The sequence below is a fragment of the Felis catus genome, chromosome D3 (genome assembly GCF_018350175.1).
Source record: "Felis catus isolate Fca126 chromosome D3, F.catus_Fca126_mat1.0, whole genome shotgun sequence".
NCBI lineage: Eukaryota > Metazoa > Chordata > Mammalia > Carnivora > Felidae > Felis > Felis catus.
The window spans coordinates 63,348,640-63,371,015 of NC_058379.1; the positions used below are offsets into that span (position 1 = coordinate 63,348,640).

Consider the following 22,376-nt stretch of genomic DNA (forward strand, 5'->3'; position numbering starts at 1 on the left):
GTATACATATATGTATGTCCATGCCCAAAGATATTTCATATATTTGCACAAATAAGTAAATGTCTGTATTTGATGTATATTAGATGAATGGTTTTCCCATACTTTAAAGAGTACTTGGAGAGCTTAAGTGTCAAAAAATATTTCAACAGTTAATTCATTACATTAATAAATTTATATTAGGTAAAAATAGAAGGAGCTTATGTATTATACTTATAACACATATAACAATTATAATTAAGCAATAAATTGTTTAGGTGTGTAAAGTGTGGATCTCCTGCAGAAAAAGACCATGAGGGCAAGGAAAATTGCTTTCCCAGCAACTGGGACAAAAACCTCACTGTTTTGCACATGAACCAAGCTCAGTAACCATCTTTATATCTCTTCCTTGAAGAAATGGGTGAATAAATGGATCAAAAGGCAACCAAGGAAGAAGAAACCTATTTTTACAGAAAAACTCTCCATGAATTAACTAGAAAGCTCAAAAGCCCAAATCTCATTTGAACTGCTAAAGATTTTGAGTGCCACAAATGCTCTATTACATATACTCTCTCTATAAGACATGCGCACTGCAGAATCTCTGAGCAGGGGGAAAAAAAAGAGGGTTGTGTCATGATCCTTTTTGAATGAGGGGGTCTAAGGAACACAGTGGTAGGTGACTGTGATGTGGTCCAAAGGAAAGCCAGGGGTATCAGGGTTTTTTCATGTTCGTGGTCAACATAGGTATTCTTGTGGATTATATTCAGAAAATATATGCCTTGTAAAGAAGAATGAACCTGAACAAAGTAAGTTTGATACAAGTTCTAACTCTGGGATCTACAGAACATAAAACTGAACAAGTATTCTAGGGAGCTGGCATTTTTTCTTTGAAAAATTTATAAGCTTATGCTTATTGGCACTACTATAAATTTAATTTTCAATTTTAGCAAAACCATCAATGTCTTTGTCAATCATTTTATTTATCATTAGCTAGTGCCCTTTTCTATTCCTCATTTAGTTCTTCAAAACCTTCAGTTCTCATTTTCAGCAGATATTCTTGCCCTTTAACTTCACCTCAATGAGAAAATAAAAGTATCCAAAAATAAAGAGTATAACATTCAAGACTAGCACCTACAAACTCACTTGTGTCATTATATGTATTATCTTACTTTCCCAGGCTCAAATGAAGAGAAGTCACAGATTCTGTCCCATCTGGGCTCTGGGTTCTGTCCTCTTCAGTACTTGTTTCAGTCCTGCCACATGAGTTGTTCCCACTCTGTTCTTTATTTTCAGCCTTTCTATTTTTCCCAGAAAAATATGCAAGTCACCTATCTTAAGGGTCTGATTCTAGTTACTTTCTTATGTTTGTCCTTCAGTTTACCATTAAGTATAGATTATTCAGGAAAACACTTGCAGAAGATTAAAGAAAGATAGAATGGGGCTGAAGCAGAAAAGTGGGAGAAGGATGCACAGTCTTAAAATAAGGCACCCTACTGGATGGGAGAAGACATTTACAAATGATATATTCAGTAAAGGATTATTATCCAAAATACATGAAGAATTTATACAACTCAACATCCAAAAAATGAGTAGAGGACCTGAATAGACATTTCTCCAAAGAAGACCTACAAAATGGCCAACAGACATAAAAAGATGCTCAACATCACTAATCATCATGGAAATGCAAACCAAGACCATATATAAGATCACGCCTGTCAGAATGGCTAGTATCAAAAGGACAAAAAATGACAAGCGTTTGTGAGGATGTGGAGCAAAAGGAACCTTCAGGCACTATTAATGGGAAGGCAAATTGGTACTGCCACTGTGGAAAACAGTATGGAGTTCCTTAAAAAATTAACAATATCAACACTCTATGATCCAGTAATTTTACTACGGGGTATTTACCCAAAGAAACAAAAACATGAATTCAAAAAGACATGCACTCCTGTGTTTATTGCAATGCTATTTAAAATAGAAGAGATACGGAAGCAACCTGTGTCCTCTGAGAGATGACTGAATAAAGAAAATGTAGTGTATGCACACACACAGTGAACTATAACTGAGCCATAAAAAGGAATGAAATATTGCCATTTGCAACACCATGGATGGACCTAGAGGGAATTCTGCTAAATCTGACAAAGAAAGACAAATACCATTTGATTTCACTTCAATGTGGAATCTAAAAAAAAAAAAAAAAACCAGAAACACACCCATAAATACAGAAAACAAACTCGTGGTTGCCAGAGGGGAGAGGGGTGGATGGGAAAAATGGGGAAAGAGAAATAGAAGGTATAGGTTCCCAGATATGGAATGAATAAGTCATGGGGATGAAAGGTACAGAATAGGGAATATAGTCAATGGTATTGTATACTGACATTGAATGGTGACATATGGTAGCTACACTTATGAGCATAGCACAGGGTTGTTGAAATACTGTTGTAAAACTATTACTAATGTAACACTGTCGACTGTACTTCAATTAAAAAAAACATATCAGGTTTGTGTCCTTATTTAATCACTTCTGATTTGCACATCAACATTCAGAACCTGGATTCTGCTTCCCTCCTTCCCCATTCTCTTAAAATGGTTTTCAAATATAAATATCACCCTTGCTGCCAAACCCAATAGGTGCTTCTAGTGATCTTTCAGTATCTGCAATATTTGACAGATTGACTACTCTCTTCTTTAAATTTCTCATTTGAGTTGGTGACCTCCTTATTTCCTGATTTTTCTAAGCTCTTTCTGAATATCTTGAAAATCCTGTTTACTCTTTCTGTATCTATGTGCCCATGGATTCTGACCTCTACTTTGTTTCTATTCTTATTTCACATTTGTTCCTTATATATTTTTTATTCAAGTTCATAACTTTAATCATCACAAGTGCTCATGAGCCCCTATTGATGTCTTTAAACCTCATTTCTCACTTTAAGTCCAGAATCATATGTACAACTCTCTCTGGGGAGTTTCTCTGAAATGTCCCATAAGCACTTCAAATTTGTAATCAAATTAATTATTTTTCCTCACCACATGTTACATCGTGGCTAATGGCACCAATACTCCCAATAATCTAGGTAAGATCTTTAAAATTCTTCCATATCCTTAAAGCTAATTGATAATCAAGTTATTCCATTTTCATCTTACTATTATTATATATATTATATCTTCCCTCTCCATTTTCATGGTCATTGTCCTAATTCAGGGTTCTTGTTTATTTATCCCCTAAATGATTTTTGTGCCTTTAGATCTGACCTTAATCTATCCTTCATACTCTAATCAGAGAGAAATTTCCATAACATAAAGGCAGATATTTAGCTCTCCAACTTAACTTATTTCTGTGATTCCCCCATCATCATTAACACAGTGAGTAGCACACAATAAGTGCTCATAAAACAGTGACTTATTTATTCCTACAGGTATTAGTACATGAAGTCAGATTCACCTCTTATTTGGGTAACTCTGCCTCTCAAACCCCAATTTCCTCCTCAAGATAAAAAGGATAATACTATCCACTTCAGAAGGTTTCTATGCAAATTATAGATTGTATAGTAGTACGGTCAATAACCTTCTAGCACACAGAATTTAATAAATATGTACATAGTCATAATTAGTAATGAAGCAGTTTAGGTTCTTAGATGAATCAAGGGCATTTGTTGGGCCACCAGAGTTAAAAGGGTATGGAATATTTTCAAAACAAAAGAATTCAGGCTTGCAATGACCTTCAAGGTCATTTTTAAGCCATTACATGTCATTCTACAACATCTCTGTCAATGACTACTTTTTGTAGGCACATACCTATTGCACATTCCTCTGTAAAATGACCCATTTTTAGGTTCTTAAATTTAGCCAGAAGAGAATTTGAATTATAGAGCTGAAATTTTCCCTAGTTTCAAATCTTGAACAGTATTGAGAATTCCTTAATTTTTGAGATAGTACCATTCTTCAGTGCTGGAGTTGGCACTAAAACACAAGATTCTCTCTATACAGCTACAGATGCTTCTTTGTCTAGAACAGAAGACTGGCCTGAAGAGACAGTGCATGGGACAAGTAGAGCACACTAGATGTAAAAGTACAGAGAAGCAACTTCCTGAAGCAAGCAGCGTTGCATGGAGAGAGGATGACAGAGACTCCAGGCTGCTACCCCTTTCCCCTGTTTAGTGAGCAGCTAAATTTAAATTTTTATTTATATTTTTAAATTTATTAAATTTAAATTTATATATTTTTTTACTAAATTATTTACTGAATTTAAATTTACTAAATTTATATTTATATTTTTGAAATTTATATCCTGTAATTTTTTTTTTGTAATAGAATATTTATCTGCCAGTTCCATCCCTTTGGATCTGGAAGATATATGTAGATTCAAGTGGCTGCACAGATGACAGCTTTTAACTGTTACAAGAAACCCCTCTGCGGCCTTAGAAACTCCTTCCATTTGTTTTTTCTCAAGCCCAGTTGCCCAATCCCTCCCCAGGTGAACAAAATGACCTGCCTCCTGATGGCTGTGTGCACAGCATGCCAGAGAAAGGAAGGTAACCTTGACAAGTCTGTTAAGAAGCAGTGGTCTGAGACTGCATCTCCAAGTCAGTGACACCTGTTTTCTCTTCCAGATTCTGGTCATGTCAGAGCACAGAGCAAACAACACTATCACTGCAGTGACTTGTCAGCTCACTGACATTATCTGTGCTCCATCCTCCACAGAAGCAGCTGAGAACATACATAGTCTGTATTAGTCAAAACAGCAGGTTTTACTAAGATACAGGGAAAAAAGTATTCTACTTAAGAGGAGGGTTTATGAAATCAAATGGCGTGAGTTCTAATCACATCTCTGTTGCTTACTAGTTTGAGTAACCACAATTGAGTTACATAACCTTTCTAATACTCAATGTCCTTGTCTTAAAATGGGGTTAATAAGATATATAAAGGAGAAACAGAATGCCTCATGCTTATTACATGTTAAATGTACTATAATTTGGATTTTACTTATTCATTTAATACGTAGGATTGGCTCTTCTCCAGTCAGAAATCACACTGATGAATTAGAAGTATGATTCTCGTCTTTAGAACAAGTACCAGAGTGGGGGAGGGGGACCTTCTACTATCACAGTTACTCTGATACACTTGACTCCATTACCATATCAATCTTCAGAATGGTTGAATTCTCCTTTGGGTGTATTTTATTAAATGTGTCATAAAAGCATTTTGCTAAAACCACAAGTCTCTTTTTTCCGCTAAAAGCCACAGTATGTTTAATCAGTGGGGGGTGGAGTTACTTTCTCTCCATGAACACTGTTTTCTTCCTCTGTTGTTTTCCTCACCTTTCTCTGCCATAGCCTCTTAAATCTCTTGTTTTCCTCCATTGTCCTATTTTCTTCCATTATGTTTTCTTCTCCTCCTTCCTGTCCTTTTTGAGGTCTTCACCAGCCAACATTCTACTAATCCCTTAGGTTTTTCTACAGTAATTCCCAGATTCTGTTCCATGAACTGTTTGCTGATCCCCAAGCCTGAGTATGATTTCTCCCTTTTTAAATCCCTAAGCATTTGGTTTTTATCACTCAGTGTTTCATTACAATTAATGTTTTTCTTACTCTGTACCAAGAGTACGTTTCATGGGCACACAAACAGGGCTCCTTTCATTCACCTCTGCGTCTCCTACACTTGGAATCATCATCAAATTGGCTTCAAAACCTGGCTTCTGCTATTTCCTCCTCCTCTTCCTCCTCCCAATCAATGCAATGTTTGCCTTAGGGATTCAGTTTTTCTTAGTTTATCCCCCTCATATAATATATGACTATCCACACAACCTAAATTTGCTTTTGTGATCAGATCTTGGTATTTCAGAGTGACATCCAATTGAGCAAAATTTCCAATTCCCTTAACCAATTGTGATCTAAGAGCAAGCCATGCTGAGTAGGAAGGTAGATCATGGAATCATAGACATTAGAGACAATTAGTGTTGTAAGGAAGTCAGACATCATTGCTTTTAAAGCATTCCTGTGAGATGGGGCACAGAGACATTTTATGGACACTTACAGTGATGAGTTTATTCATGTATAACAGAATTCCAGGCTATGATGTGTAGCTTTCACTGGGTGCAAGTCAATAATACTAAGAATAAAGTATGCTCCCTATATTTTCTATTTCTTGTCTCAATTCTGGCCTTGTAAAGACATTTAGAATATACCTTTCCCACCCTTTTCTTCCATAAGACATCTCTTTTAATACTGGAAAACATAAATGGTGTCTTCCACTTATGACTTTCCTACTGATTATATTCAGATGATGGCTCTGTCTTATTTTCAGAGGAGGGTCTTGTAGAATGTTAAACTGAAAAAAAAGGCTCAGAAGAAAAATAAGCAGATGGTTCCATTTTGCTTTGTTCTTACAGAGTAATATGTGACCCAAAAAAGCATCTATAAAGCAGATAAATAGCATCAACAACAATGAAACTTTGGTTGTAAGGTCATTACTTTTCTAACCACAGAGGATGAATAACTGCTTAACCACACTAGACATTAATGGTTTTTTTTACACTATGCTTGTTACTCCCTCTGCTAGGGAGCCACTACATTTTAACTTCTTTGATAAACAAGCAAAAATATAAAAGGCTGACATATACCCTTTGCAATGTCATTACTAGCACTGTCTACTTCCTAGGAAATAGCTTCCTTTGATGACTTATTCAAAATACATCTTCCCTACCATCTAGCCTCTTATGAATAGTTACAATGTATTTATTCATCTCAAATTAACCAATACACTGCATTTGTACACTGTAGATCCTCAATAAATATTTACTAAACTAGAATAGTTGAGGCGAACACTAGCAAGAGTTGCATAATATATTTTCTTTTTGTGTGTCTAAGGTGGGCAACCCTAAATTGACAAAGAGGAAGGTGATCTGGATCAAATAAATAATACTCCAGGGAAAAGTAAACCAAGTAAACCAGGGAACTTAGAAATAATTTCTGCACATGAGTTTCATTCCACAGTTGTGCTCTGCAAGGTAACATATTGACCATACTTATTTGGACACCAGTGTCCTTAATCTATAAAATCAAGGAAGATGATATCTAAAGTTCCACACCCAGTTTTCAATGATTTCTCAAACTCATTTTTTCCCCTTTCTCCCTCCATGGCTGCCCTTTTTTTTTTTTTTTTAATTTTTATGTCCCATTTCCAAGCGTATTACCAGCATTCACCCAGTTGCTAACTACCCCCTATCCTCCATATTCTATACCCCAGCCACTTAAAAGTCCTTTCACTTTACCAAACACATCATTCCCTTTGCCTAGATACATTTGCAGGGAATTTTTCACATCTGTTAAAAGTTTAACCTCGGGGCGCCTGGGTGGCTCCGTCGGTTGAGCGTCCGACTTCGGCTCAGGTCACGATCTCACGGTCCGTGAGTTCGAGCCCCGCATCGGGCTCTGGGCTGATGGCTCAGAGCCTGGAGCCTGCTTCCCATTCTGTGTCTCCCTCTCGCTCTGACCCTCCCCATTCATGCTCTGTCTCTCTCTGTCTCAAAAATAAATAAACGGTAAAAAAAAAAAAAAATTTAAAAAAAAAAAAAAAAAAAAAGTTTAACCTCTACTGTCCTTGACATAAAGCATTAGCTACCACCTCCAATCCACCTTGTGTATCTTCCCAGGGACTCTGTGGGCTAAATAGCCTTTGTCCTCATAAATAGCACTTCTTCGGGATAAAAAATAATCATGTTCATTTTGTATTCTCAGAATTTAACCATAGCAGTGATATGATATTTGTTGAATGAATTGGATTGACAAATAAAGTCACAGAATCACTAATGTTATCTTCTTTAGAGTTGTATAAGAGATTGCTGAGAAAATTTCCTACTGACCTCATTTCACTAAGTCTGTGCTGTCTCCAAGAAAGCTATGAAGTATTAGCATAAACAATTAAAACAAAGTCTCACTTACCAAACTAGTTTTTGATGCAGCCTTATTTAGTTCATAGCATTTACTTGCTAGCTGATCTAAGAAATTTGAGAGTCCATTTATCTACCTATCTTGAAATGTCCTTATTGACTTAATATTTAGGGGCACTCATCTATCCTTCATCAGAAAGATTCCCTGAGCCTATGTTTTCTCCCCAGTGGGGACTTGGAATATCCATTAATTTTGCCATTAGGTTCTGGATCTGATGTTTGGAATGCATAATGAATACATTTGCAAATTAGTAGGCTGAATATTTTGCAATTATGAAACCAATTAATATTTTGTGTCAGAAGAAAAAACCTTTCTGTAATCAGGCATCCAATAACAAGAAATGTATGCCTATGCCTGTTGTAACTGTATGTAAAGAGAATCACTTCAGAAGAGTAATGCAAATGATCCAATTCATGGACAATTTAAGTATAGTAAACTAACTTGGAAAATGTCTTCATCTTTTCTGAGACCAGTTGCCATACAGCCTGTCCTCATGAAAAAGGAAATATTTACTGTCTCCATGAGGTATTTTACAACATTAAAATTCTGTTTGTGGCTTTTGTAAACCTCCCCTGGAAAATTACAAGTGAGATTAAAAGGAACTCTGACAGCCTGGGGAGGGATTGATAGATGACCTGCCATATTTAAGACAGCCAGCCAGCTCTCTGCTAAGGTCAGCCCTCACATACTGAGAGGACAAAAGCAAAACACGAGGTCCAGGGAGAGCCAGGAGGCTGAAAGAACAAAGTGTGTCGACATCAGTGATCTCGAGCCCTGGCCTAAGGGAAAAGACTATTTTTTTTATGTATGTGCATATATATACTTAAATGTTTCCTTGCATATTTATTACTTAAACGGGTACATAATTATTTATATAATTTATGTACGATTTGTGTATAGTATATTGTGTGTGTGTGTATGTATCCACATGGTGGTAAAAAACAAAATGCAATGATTATTCCATGTCCTTGACTTATCCTTACAGGAGATTTCTGCTCCACATCCTGATCTAGTTGAGTTTATACATTTACCTTTCTGAATGAGTTTGTCAGAATGATACTGGGATCAACCCAAGATAGATTTTGGTGGGGAGTTACCATTAACAAAAATCATCTAAATCAGGATGGCAGGCCCAAGTGCTGGTCTTGAGGCAGCTGAGCAATAAATTGCCCTCTGGGTGCCTAAGCCTGCCAACTACCAGTCATTAGAAGTTCAGGGTTTCCATGGATACCTCATCCTGGGTACAGGTGAAATGATAACTCTTCAGAAGCCCTTTGCACAAACAGGATGGCTTGAAGTTAAGTGGAGGTTAGCCTAATTAGTTACCAGAGGGAAGCAGGTTTCTATGAATGGCTTCCAAAGCCCACTTTAATTAAAGGTCAAAAAGGGATGAAAAGTGAAACTGCAGAAGAAAGTAAAGGAAAATTTTAAAACTCAGATCTGGTTTTATTGCTCCTCTGATACTATTGAATGATGCCCTGTTGCCTAAGACAGAAATTCCCAGATTTCTGTTACAGACAAGGTATTTCTTTTTAAATTAGAAGTGAGGTGGGGTTCTGTAGGCATTGCAGTGATAGATGTCTATTTTTGCCTGCCAAGAAAGACCTTCTCTCTCTTTTGGAAATAGTATCTCCATGTCCCTTGGGACAGCTATCCTTTTTCTATTAGCCCAATAATTTTGATGAGATTGACCCTACTTCTAGCCCCAAGGGTAAGCCAACAGCCTAGGCTTGAATATTCAGAGACTACATATCCCTATGTAAATTTTTGATTGTGAAATTAGACATGACCTAAACAAGACTAGCCATGTACCTCCCTCAAAATTTTGCTAGCACTATTCAGAATAAATCATGATAGGAATAGCTAACTTTGTGAAGTTCAAGTGCCTACCTGAGGATAAAGTCAATAGAAAAGTAAGAAAAACAAAAATGGAAAGATTCTGATGACATTGTTAGGGGCTCTGAATCTAGTTATGCCTGAAGCCAACTGAATTGAGTTTTCCAGTTAAAGGACCAAATAAATTCATTTTGTATGCCTTGTTGTTGTTGTTTGAACTCCATATATGGAGTTCTATTAGCACTGAATGGGTTCTGACTTATATACTTGTCCAGTTTTTATTTCAGCAAATATTATAAAATGATGTAAAGTATTACTGGGACTCCTTTCTGATCCCCTGGGGTTATCAACAACTATATGACATGCTCTGGAAAAAAACCACCGTTGGAAACAAAGATAGATTTCAAATGGCCACGTTCAATGAGAGTTTGATTCCTGGTGCCAGGCATTCATATTTTGCATCAAATTTCAGACTAGCTAGGTATTATTTGCTTCCAGAAATATTTTTAAGGAATCTAAAAAAGAAAATTCTTTGTGTGCCAAGAAACAGTGATCAGGACACTCTTTTCTGCTTTCCATCTGATGTGTCTTAGAGGGCTACTTTTTGTGTGACTGTTTATAAAATACTATTGTATCTGTATCCCATTTCCTAGCTGGACACTGGATGTTTTCTGAACTGCAGAATATGCCAACATGCTGACACTGAACTATGGTAAATGAACTTAGATAAAGAGCAAAGCAACATAATACATTGGGGACCTCCAGTCCTGATTTCCACAGATCCAAGGTAGTCATGGCTGAAATTCTTAGGCTATCTTGTGGCCTAGATCAGGTGTGGGAAGAAATTTCTGTTTCTGGTTGGCCACAGACTCTCCCAGAGAACCAGGAATTGATGTCTGGGAGATAAAGCAGAGATTACTGTATGAGGATAGAAAAGAAGTGAAACTGCAACATGGGATCTCCAATGTTAGCATTCTTTCAGATCACCTGGGAACTGAATGACAAGCTAACACAGCAGAGATAATCTTCTCAGTGCCAAAGACCAACCTGTAGAGTAGTCACTAGTGTCCACAGTGACCTAGAAACAGATACCAATCCCTTCTCTGTAACTCCTTTTCTTAAGATTGATGGAATGGGGAGGGAGAGAATTAGAGGAAGGTAAATTAGCATTCCCTTACTTTGACAGGAGTCTCATTCTGGATTTGTGAAACCTCAGCCCAAGCTCTTGAGGATGGAACTCTGAACCAGACAGTGGCAAATCCTAACACCTAGACTTGGTTAAATATTTACCTGAAACAGGATAGCTTTAAAGAGAACTGATTAAAAAGACAAAGAACAGGATTGCTATTTTTTTTTTTTTTTGGAAGGGGTAGAGATAGTGCTAATGGCCATATTAAATTTCCTACACCAGTATACAACAGGTAGGGACTTGAAAAAGCTGTTCAATACAATCTTCCCATCTAAGAACAGACACTAAAAGAAGAATGAAGAAAGGAAGGGGTGGGGGAGGAAAAAATTAACCTATTAGTACCATCAATTCATTAAGGAAGTTCATTTTCAAAGCAAACTGTCAAATGAGAAGAAAAGTAATATCAAAACAAAAGATGTAATTTCATATAGGTAAATGTTAAAAATCACCTACATGGTCCTTTTTTTCCTATTTCATGCCAAAATGGGGCGAATTTCATCATGGACTGGCATTTGGACACAATACAGACTTGCATGACATTTCTGTGATTCCTGCCTATTTACCTTTTCAGAACCATTTCTCACTTTGCACCTGGACTGTTGGCCCAAAGCATACCAAATAATACAGATTTTCTTGAATGTGCTTTGCTTGTCTTCCCTCCATTCTTTTTGTACCTGCTCTTCCCTTAGCTGGAATTATCTTTCCTTTCTTGTCAGCCTTAACAACCAATAATCATATATCAAGACAGAAATGAAATGTCACTTTCATTGTGATGCATTCTTGACCCCTCCAAAATGAGTTAAAAGCTTTCTCTTAAGTACCTTGTGAATCCTTCTACATGGTATTTATCACATTTCTTTCCATATTTGTTTTCATATTGATTAACTTGAAAGTACACTTTTTGAAGAAGGGGAGAAGCCTAATGGTTAAGCCTGAATTCTTATACTTAAGAGTTCAAATGAAATCTTATAAATATGAATTCAAATGCTTATTCAAATTCTTGCTCAGTCACTTGCTAGTTAGTTGCATTAGACAGACTATATCTTACTCATTTTTACCCAGAATTCAATATAGTGCTTACCAGATTGTGTATGTGTTTGAGTATTAAAATTATGAGTGAATTTATGTAAACAAATACTTTGAACTTATTGAGATAACCTTCACCTTAAATAAGGGGAAAACGTCACTAAATAATTTGTAAAATTTTCTTTCTTTTTGAACTGGAATTATCTTATATTGTTGGAATGTAGCATAAGTAATAGAGTTTGGTGCTTATTGATTGGTAGCAACGTGATTCTGGGTATATTTCCTTCCTCCAACATGAGCTATATTGTAGTGAAAAGAATTACATTGACCTTTCATGTAAGGAGGGAATTAGAAATATTGACACACTTCCCTTTGCAACCTTTTTAATGGTTGTCAGTCCATGTATGACTTGTTAACATGGCATTTATCCGAGGTCCAAAGAAATATAAAATAGCTCAAATAGGGTCACTGGATAATGATGGCAGAAGAAATTCCATTGAGCTTAGTCAAAGAACTAGAAATTGAAGGGAACTTGGAAGTTATCCAGTTACAGGACTTGAGACCTCCAGAAATTAATTGACTCATCCTAGGTCATGCAGCAAATTAACGGCAGAGCTAACATGAGCCCCAATGTCTCCTGACACCACGTTCAATGCTTAATGACAAGAGCATGACATAGCAAGTGCTTCCTCTTGCCTTAGATTGCTCCTTGGAAATGATTTTTTTTTTATGTTTCTTTTTGAGAGAGAGAGCACAAGCAGGGGAGGGGCAGAGAGAGAAGGAGACACAGAATCAGAAGCAGGCTCCCGACTCTGAGCTGTCAGCACAGAGCCTGACGCAGGGCTCAAACCCACAAACCGCAAGTTTATGACCTTAGCCAAAGTCAGATGCTTAACCAACTGCACCACCCAGGTGCCCCAGAAATAGGTTTCTTTGGATGCGGAAAATACTGGGCACTGACACAAACCTCCTCACTGTTTTCAATGACAGTCTTTTGAGCTTACTTTTTTTTTTTTCCAAAACAATCATCTTCCTCCTAAATTTTACTTCCTTACTTCCTGTATAGTCACTTCTTGCTTAACAGTATGAAGGCCTCTCTCAGTAGCACCCTCAAGTCTCCAACCTTCTATTCTTTGATACAAAAATGCTACAAACTTCTAAGTCTTCTTTAAGTATTCAAATCCTGCCAGATAAAATTGTTTAAACCTCCAAGTTGGTCCTTGACAATTTCAGCTGGATCTTCAATCCTTGGCAACCATTCTTTTGCTTTTCCGTGGCCATCACCCCTTGTATGTCATGTAATTACTTTACACATTCTTCCTGTCCCAGAACCAGCTCCTTCCAGCCTAGCAGATGGCCTGCCCCTCTACTTCACAAAGAAAGTAAGTGTGCTGGGCAAAAGCTCTCTCTATTCTCTATCATCAAACTTCTGAGTTTAGACTTCATTGTTTCCTTTTTAGCTCTATTTAAATGCTCATTTATTCAAGGCCACTTTTCACACTTGACTTAAGGATTTGATTGCTTTTCATTTCTTCCAAAAATTAGTTCTTCTCCCATTCCCTCTTGCCCTCAACTTTTTCTTCTTTACTGGCTTCTTTCCTTCACTAAGAAGGATTTTCTATGTATTTCACTGTATTTTCTATGTTTGACAATTTTTTTCCCAAATGATTTTTATTCCTTCTTGTCACTGTCTAGCTTCTCTCCTTCTCCAGGTTTCATTTACTCAAAGAACATTCCATACTCACATACTATCCATAGATTAATTCACTAAAATTAGTTATCTGCTTTACTTTTCCACTGAAACTGTTCTGACAAAGTAAACAATTACAAATAAATAGAAAAGCATCTCATTTACATGGATTGAGAAGCTTAATATTGTTAAGTTATTAATATTTGCCAAAGTAATCTACAAATTCAATGAAGTCTATCAGTACTAATGATGTGTTTTACAGAAAATAAAAATCCATCCTAAAATGTATGTGGAATTTCAAGAGATGCCAAGTAGTCAAAACAACCTTGAAAAAGAACAATGAGGCTGTAGGTCTCATACTTCCAGATTTCAAAACTTATTACAAAGCTATAGTCATCCAAACAGTATAGTACTGGCATAAAGCAGACATATAGACCAATTGAATAGAATAGAGATCCCAGAAATAAACCCTCACATATATGGTCAAATGATTTTTGACAAGAGTTGCAAGACCTTTCAATGGGAAAGGATACTCATTGAAACAAGAGATGTTGGGAAACTGGATGTTCATATGCAAACAACAAAGTTGGACCCTTACCTTACACATACACAAAAATTAACTCACAGTGGAACAAAGACCTGTATGTAGGAGCTAAAACTATAAAACTCTTAGACAAAAACAAGAGGAAAAACTTCATGATTTGGCAGTTTCTTGGATATAACATCAAAAGCACAGGTTATAGAAGAAAATAAAATTAATTGGATTGCATAAATATTAAATTCTGTGCATCAAAAGACATAATTTACAGAACAAAAAGGCAAACCCCAGGAGAAAATATTTATAAATTATATATCTGGTAAGAGATTAATATCCAAAATATATAATATATATAATATCCAAAATATATATTATATATATATGTATTATATATATATAATTTTAAATATATATATATAAATATAAATATATTATATATATTATATATTTTGGTTATTATATATATATCCAAAATACATAAAGAACTTGTTCAATTCAATAACAAAAAAGCTAATGACCTGATTAAAAGATGGACAAAAGACTTGAATAGACATGCCCAATAAGTACATAATTAATCTTTAGGGAAATGTAAGTCAAAATGACAATGAAATGCCACCTCACACCTATCAGGATGGTGACTAGGAAAAAAAAGAAAACTGTTGGCAAGGAAATGGGAATATGTGATCCTTGTACACTGTTAGTAGGAATTAAAGTGGTGCAGCCCCTATGGAAAATGCAGGTCCTCAAGAAATCTTAAAATTAACATACAATCCAGCAAACCCACTTCTGTGTATATACACAAAATAATTGAAAGCAGGGTCTTGAAGAAATATTTGTACACCCTGTTCATAGCATTATTGGCACTAACTAAAAGGTAGAAACAACCCAAGTGTCCACAGACAGATGAATGGATAAGATGTGGTATATACACACAATGGAATACTATTTAGCCTTCAAAAGAATTTTGACACATGCTACAACATGGGTGAAAGGGTATTATGCTAAGTGAAATAAACCAGTCACAAAATGACAAACACCATATGATTTTACTTATATGAGGTACATACAGTAGTCAAATTTATAGAGGCAGAAAGTAGAATGATAGTTTTCAAGGGCTGGATAAAGGAGCAAAAGGGAAGTTGTTTAATGGGTATAGTTTAGTTTTGCAATATGGCAAAGACTACTGGAAATTAGTTGAACAGTGTGGATGTACTTAACACTGCTAACTTGTACATTTACAAATGGTTAAAATGGTAAATTTTATGCTATGTTTATTCTACAATTCTTAAAAATGTTTTAAAATAAAAGATTCTACCCCATGTTACTAGAAAAAATGGATTAAAGGTTTACTTACATATTAATTCCTTTAAAAAAAGTTTAAAAATACTTTATTATCATCTCCAAACCCAGTACTGTTTTGCAGTGTTAGCTTTTAAAAAAATTCTCTGTATTATTTATTACTACTAGTCTTCTTTTAAATTTCATCCTCCGTTGGATTTTGTGAAATACCTTTCTCTTTCTCTCTCTCCTGCTGGTTGTCTTCTATTCATATACTAAAGATAGGTATTGCCCAGAAATTTAAACTCAACCTCTTGTTACTTGTAGTCATGTCCTCGGGCTTTAATGCCTAAGACCTTTGCCAGGTGGTCCCTGCTCACAAGAGGTCACTTCTCTGGCCCTCCTCTGTTGATACCCATCTACAAAGGGTGAAGAGGTCAAGATTAGCTACTAACCTAGATTACATACCTTTCTAGAACTTTCTATAAGGGACCTCAGAATTGCCTACCCAGATGATCTTATCTACTTCGTGGGCCTCATCTCTAGATCTACTCTCCCATTGGAAGTCTTCCCTTCACCAGTAAGTATGCCCCTGTAGGAGGTTGTTAAATGGTGGCTCTCTGAGGGGAATGGAGTGTAGAGTGTGAGAGGGTATAGAGAGCTTGGATATGTGGGTAGAAGTTCTCTTGAGATAAAGCACAAAGTCCAAGATAAAAAAAAAAAAAAGGATAGACCTAGCCCTTGGAACCTCCATGGGCATTCATTTTTACTCTTGACCTGGGTCAAGAGTCAAGGTTACTAGAGGCAGGCCTGACTATGCACATTCCCCAGACACATTTATTCACTCCCATATTTTAAAATTCCACCTACATTGGGATTCCTACATCTGTTGCCTCCAGCCATATTCCCTCTGTGAAAATTCAGACCTGAATTTCTCATTGTCCACTGAAAATATCCACCTGGATTACCCCTAGTCTCAAAATAAAAGTCTTAAAATAAATTCAACATACCCCTTTCTCACAAACACTCCCTTCTGCCCTTTTACCTTATTAATAGCAAACCGACTAGTGATTCATTGTAAATCACTATTTCTCCTTCAGCCCCAACAAGTATTAATAATGTCCCATTCTATCCCAGGAATCCTAAATGTAAGGTTCAAGAACTACTGTGATAACTTCAAGAACAGGAGATAATGGTAGATTTTAGAGGCCAGATGAATGTTTATCCTTCTACATGGGCTATTGAGGCAAAACATGCATTGTGTAAAAAAGTGTTTATAGCCACCAAAAAAAAAACAATTAGGATCATTCTGGAAAAAACTGATTCCAAGTAAAGAGTGAGCAAATTTTCCCATTGGAAATGTCCATCAGAACAGAAGCAGGAAGGTCACTCTGACATTTCCCCCACCCCTATCTCCTGACTTAGATCTTAATAACCTCATGTGAAGGGGGGCCTCCCTATACCTGGAGGAAAGGAACATTCTTATCTTCAAAGACAAAGGGACACTGAGAAGATTCCAAACAAACAGGCCATGCTGAGTTTCCCCTAGTTACCCTCATACTCTTTAAACTATCCTGTCCATCTACAACTTTCCACTTTTCATCAAACCCAGCATAAAAATAGTCAGGTCTAACTGTTTCTTCAGGTCTTCACTTTCCTTATGAAGTCTCCTATGTCATGCAAATCTTATATTAGATAAATTGTTATGTTTTTCTCCTATTAATATGTCTTTGTCAGTTTAGTTTTCAGACTAAGCCAGAGACCCTAGGAGAGTCAAAGAATACTTTCTCCTTCCATACAGAACCCAACACTAAATTTGTTTATATTAATTCATAAGCATTGGTTTTCAGCAAAAGTGGATTGAGGAAAGGAAGGGCTGGGGTAGTTGGAAGGATGTTTGCCTTTACCTTTGGTACATTCCATATATGCTGTTGCCACACATCAGAACTAGGGTTACCTTGGGGAACCATGGGTCAAGGTAAAGAGTCAGGAGAGGAGAGCAAACATGCATATATTTAAAATTCTCCTCTGGCTAGACATGAGTTATCCTCTGAAAAGAGCCACATGTGTATTCAGTATAGAGAAAGCCTCTTTTTCAATACACTTTAAATATCTATTCATCCAAGGAATAGTAAAATTGTCTGTTGGCTCCCTTCTGTGCAAGGCAAAGAGTAAATATTGGTGTTTTCTTAATAAATATTTATGTGCATGTAAATAAGTAAAAGTCTTTAAAACTCCTGATATTTATGAACTGATCATAAAATTTGAGGCAAAACTGACATCTCTGGCTCACTGAGAAAAACGGATCGAAAGGAAATCAATTCAGACCGAAGTAATGGAAGGGAGCTGTTTGTATATGCTTGGAATAAATGAGAGAAGCAGAGTAACAGCAGTGGCAAACAACTTAAGAATATCAGGAATATATACTGATGGATGAGAAAACAGTTTATTTTCTATATCTTAAGCATGGCAAGCTAAGGTATTAACAATGGTGGACTTCTGTAGTTAGCCCATGTAGAGATACACTGACTGAAATATGTCCTTTTTTAAGCAAATCTGTTTTAAGTACTTAGTGCAAGATCTGAGCTGTATGCTCAATGAACAAAATCAGATATAGTCCCTGCCCTCAATGAATCTATATTCACTATGTAGGACACATAGTAATTAATTATTCAATTTAACATAAAATAACAATAATTGCCATGAAAGATAATTGATTGAAGCTTTAATGAATACAAATATCTGAATATATCCTGTCAATTAAGGCAGAGAAAGGAGCGTGAAGGAGTAATAATTGAGTAGATGAGGACAGAACAGGTGGTATTAACTAGATTTCCAACGTCTATAATATGAAGCTGGATTAGTTCTCTATTTTATTCTTAAATAATTATTTTAAAATACAGGAAAATATCTCCTTTCATTTTATTGGATTTTTCTGTAAGTTCTAAAAGCTACATAAAAGAGTTTGTAGGAAATCTTGGACCTGGAATGCATGAGAAACTAATGGAATTGACAATTTTACCAATGCTGGGAAAAGCAATTAATCAGTGTCATTAGGAGCCAATAGGTTAGCACTTCCTTTAAACAAAGTTAAAAAGATCTTTCCAAGCCCATAGAATTTAAGAGAAAGAAAGTAATTCTTTTGTTTCAATGTCTACATATATAAGTGGTAGACTCAAAGGGGTTGATTTTATTTTACTCCTTTTTCTTAGCTGGGTCATTTTCTTAGATACTATCAAATAATTTGACTGTAGGGTGAAAATCTCTTAAGAGGCCAGAAGGAGAATTTTCTCCCTTTTCCTTGGAGAGTAGCATGCTCTGTCTCTGCCCCACAAATTGACAACATCATTCCACTCTCTGTGAAAGCCTGGGTCTGAGCCCAGAAGACAAATCACAGAAACACTACAATTCTATCTTTTCCCTGTACAGTATCTATGTGGTACAGAGACATATGGTCAGTCAGTTAACAAGATGTTTTCTCGACATAGAATCAAGTGTTCAAATTGACTAGGATTTTTTTTTATGAACCAAATCAAATGAATAATTGGTACCATGGAGATACAGCTTTATTTCATTTGTTCATTTTTTAATATTGGTATTAACATAAAATAGAAGGAAAATTAGATTTCTAACTAGGTGTAGTTTTCCCACAAGCAAACATTTTGTAAATGAGAGGCTCAGAGTAGATTCTGAAATTTCATGATCTTTAACCTGTACTGATAGAAGCATAAGCACAACCATGACCATATGTTTGTTTTTCTACTAAGTTTATATGCAAAAGTATGGTAGCAGAGACTGAGACTTAAAATTATATTATGCTTTTGAGTACTTAGCATGTTCCTTATTTATATTTTTCTTACTGCAAAAGAAACAAGTAGAAAATAACAATTTTGTTGAGAAGATCAACTTATGATAAGTCAGAATAGGCAACGTTATGTTGAAATAACACACACTGTAAATCTCAATGGTACAAAATGACCGAAGTTTGTTACCTACACCAAATGTTTATCACAGATTCCCGGAGGACTCTGCTCCTTGTAGTCACTTAGGGGCACTACCTATTGAAACAGCTACTATCTTTAATAAGGTCAGTCACCATACTAAAGAAAAAAAGACCTCTGAAGAGCCTCACAGTAATAATTAGATGCTTTGGATTAGAAGTAACACGTGTCATCGCACTTAAAATTCACTGGCCAGAACCAATCACATGGCTCCATGCAAACAGAAGAAAATCTAGTAGATTTGCTCTTGTCCAGAAGGCAAAGAGCCAAGTATCTTTTGTATATGATATTAATGACTGCCATGCCCTCTTAAGAGGAAAAGTGATAGATTTTTGATAGCCATCTATGAATTTCCTGTTTGCTCAGTTTCCCAAAACTAGTTCCCAGACAGAAGAAAACTTATACATGCACACATGTGCACACACATGCTGTTTATACTTTCTTTTCTTCTTCCTAGTGCTATTCAATAGAGAAACAAGTATGACATCTAAGGCAATAAATTGATGTGATGAGAACATGAGAAATGCCTTAAAAGCTCAAAGGTAGGGGCACCTAGGTAGCTCAGTAGGTTAAGCATCTGATTCTTGGTTTTGACTCAGGTCATGGTCTCGCAGTTTAAGCCCCACATCAGGCTCTGTGCTGACAGTGTAGAGGCTGCTTGGGATTCTTTCTCTCCCTTTCTGCCCCTCTCCTGCTCGTGTTCTCCCTCTGTCTCTCTGTATCTCTCTCTCTTCTCTCTCTCTTTCAAAAATAAATACGTAAACTTAAAAAAAAAGCTCAAAGGTACATTCAGCTTACTTTGGGTATAATGTAAAGCAGAGTAGAAAAGAGCGTGAACAGAGAGGAAGGGTGGATTCTGAAGAAGGGTTTTTCTAGGTCATAGGAAAATGTAAGTATATGAGGAGTTGGTAAAGAGAGAATCAAAAGGAGAAAAAGGAACTGAGGATAAGGATAGACAACAATTTTTATTAGATTATTTCATTATTTCTTTCATTCAGCAGTGACTTACTGGTCCCCGGATATGTGCTAACCCCAAAGTTGTCTCTGGATGTGGGATATACAAGATAAACCCAGTCTTTGTCTTCATGAAACTCAGTGGTTCCGTGCAGGAAATATCAACATCATGATAATCTTTAATGTTGAGTATGTACTACAAACTCACTCTCTGTGTTTCTTAAAAATTATACAAGAAAAGTAGAAAATGCCAGTTTTAAGTGATTCTTATCAAATACCTTATTTAATTATCACAACTAAAAACCTTACAAGGAAGTACTATTACCATGATTTAGAGATAAAGACATTGAAAGCTCAAATGATTAGTAATTTGATTAAAGTTCCAAAATAGAGTCTAGATTCAAATCTAAGGATTTTGACCCCATATTGCAATTATGTCAATTATTGATTACAGAAGGAAAAAAAAAAGCATACATTAAGTCCTATGCAGGAGTTAAGTGTAATGAGAAGTCACGGGGAGACTAAGAAGAGAAGTGACATTCCCAGAGTTACATTTTCAGAAAGATCAATATGCATGTGAATAGACCACAGGGAGTCTACAGTAGAAAAAAAGGAAGGTAGGAATATAGTAAAGTGTTTAGAAAATATATGGTAGCGGTTCAGGATGATGGTAGAAAATGTGGTGAGAAATGGCCATATTTGACTGTGAAGGTATTGCCCCCAGATTGCAAGTGTGCTTAAAGAAAAATTAGGGATCGCTCCTAGTTTTGTGGCCTGGTCAATTGGGGTGAACAGTGTACTATTCATTCAGTATTATTTACTGAAATGAAAAAAGCATGGTAGGAAAAATTTCAGGGGTAAGGAAATTAAGAATGTTCATAAATCTTTAAGTTTGAGATGCCTTATTAATTATTCCAATGGAGAAGAAGAGATGTCAGTCTGGCAGTTGAAAATATACATCTAGTTTTCAAAGTAACGAAAAATCAGCCTGGAGATATAAATTTAGGGTTCAAAGGTATGTAGATAGTATTTAAGCCATGGTCCTGAGTGTTTGTTTGAGTGTAAATAAATCCCTGGCACTTTCCACATTTGCATAGCAGGTAAAGGAAGAGAACCAGTAGAGGAGACTTAGAAGCAGTGGCCAATAAAATAATAAGATAACCTGGGAATGTGGAAACCTGGAAGCCAAATGAGGGATGCTTCAAAATTCAAGGGGAAAAAAAGACCAGTGGCACATGTTGCTTATAGGTCAAGTAAGATAGATTGAGAACTAAGCTTGGGATTCAAAATGATGGAATTCATTGGTAATATTCATTTTATCATTAAGTAGAGGTCATCCATCATTTCTGATTTGTTGGAAATTTTAGAAACAAAGCCTTATTCTGTCATCTTATTCTATCTGCGGAATGTAATATTAACAAAAATTGAATTTTCACAGTTTACCCCATTAAGGAGGCTGGCTACCTTCTCCTAAAATCATATCCTTGCCAGAAGGAGTGTCTGGTTATCATGTGAACACTGTAAGATTAATTTCATTACAGGCATAGAAAGCTAGACTATAGAAATAATACGAATTCTAGTGTAGTAATCAAGCATTAAAATTATAGGCATTAACTATTGCAGGAAGCATAAACTATATAACCCTTAAGTACAAAATAATTGTAGATATGCAAAATATATTTTATAAAGTGATTGCCAGTACACTGTTCTAACTCCAACTGTACTGTTTCCCTTATTGAACTTTATTTGCAAATTGACTTTCAGGAAACTTTTTGGTCCATCCTATAAGCTACCATTAGGAACTTTGCTATTCAAAGTTCTCATGTTGTCTGTGGTTGGCTGCTGTGCTTTTAAGAGCAAAGGCACAGAGAGGGATGATGTATACACATATTCTAAAATACTATCATTAACCCCTTAGTTAATTAGGTCTAGACTGCTCCCT

At 36.0% G+C, this 22,376-nt stretch overlaps 1 protein-coding gene and 1 long non-coding RNA gene across 8 annotated transcripts in view; one reads left to right on the forward strand and one right to left on the reverse strand.

The window, feature by feature from the left end:
• LOC109493429 overlaps nucleotides 1-22,376 on the forward strand; it is a 557,438-nt gene that overhangs the window by 528,400 nt on the left and 6,662 nt on the right. Inside the window, exon 6 of the long non-coding RNA XR_006588324.1 lies at nucleotides 15,956-16,059. This is a non-coding gene — a long non-coding RNA (uncharacterized LOC109493429). The remainder of the gene's footprint in view (nucleotides 1-15,955; nucleotides 16,060-22,376) is intronic.
• RIT2 (Ras like without CAAX 2) overlaps nucleotides 1-22,376 on the reverse strand; it is a 446,014-nt gene that overhangs the window by 16,195 nt on the left and 407,443 nt on the right. The window lies entirely within an intron of this gene.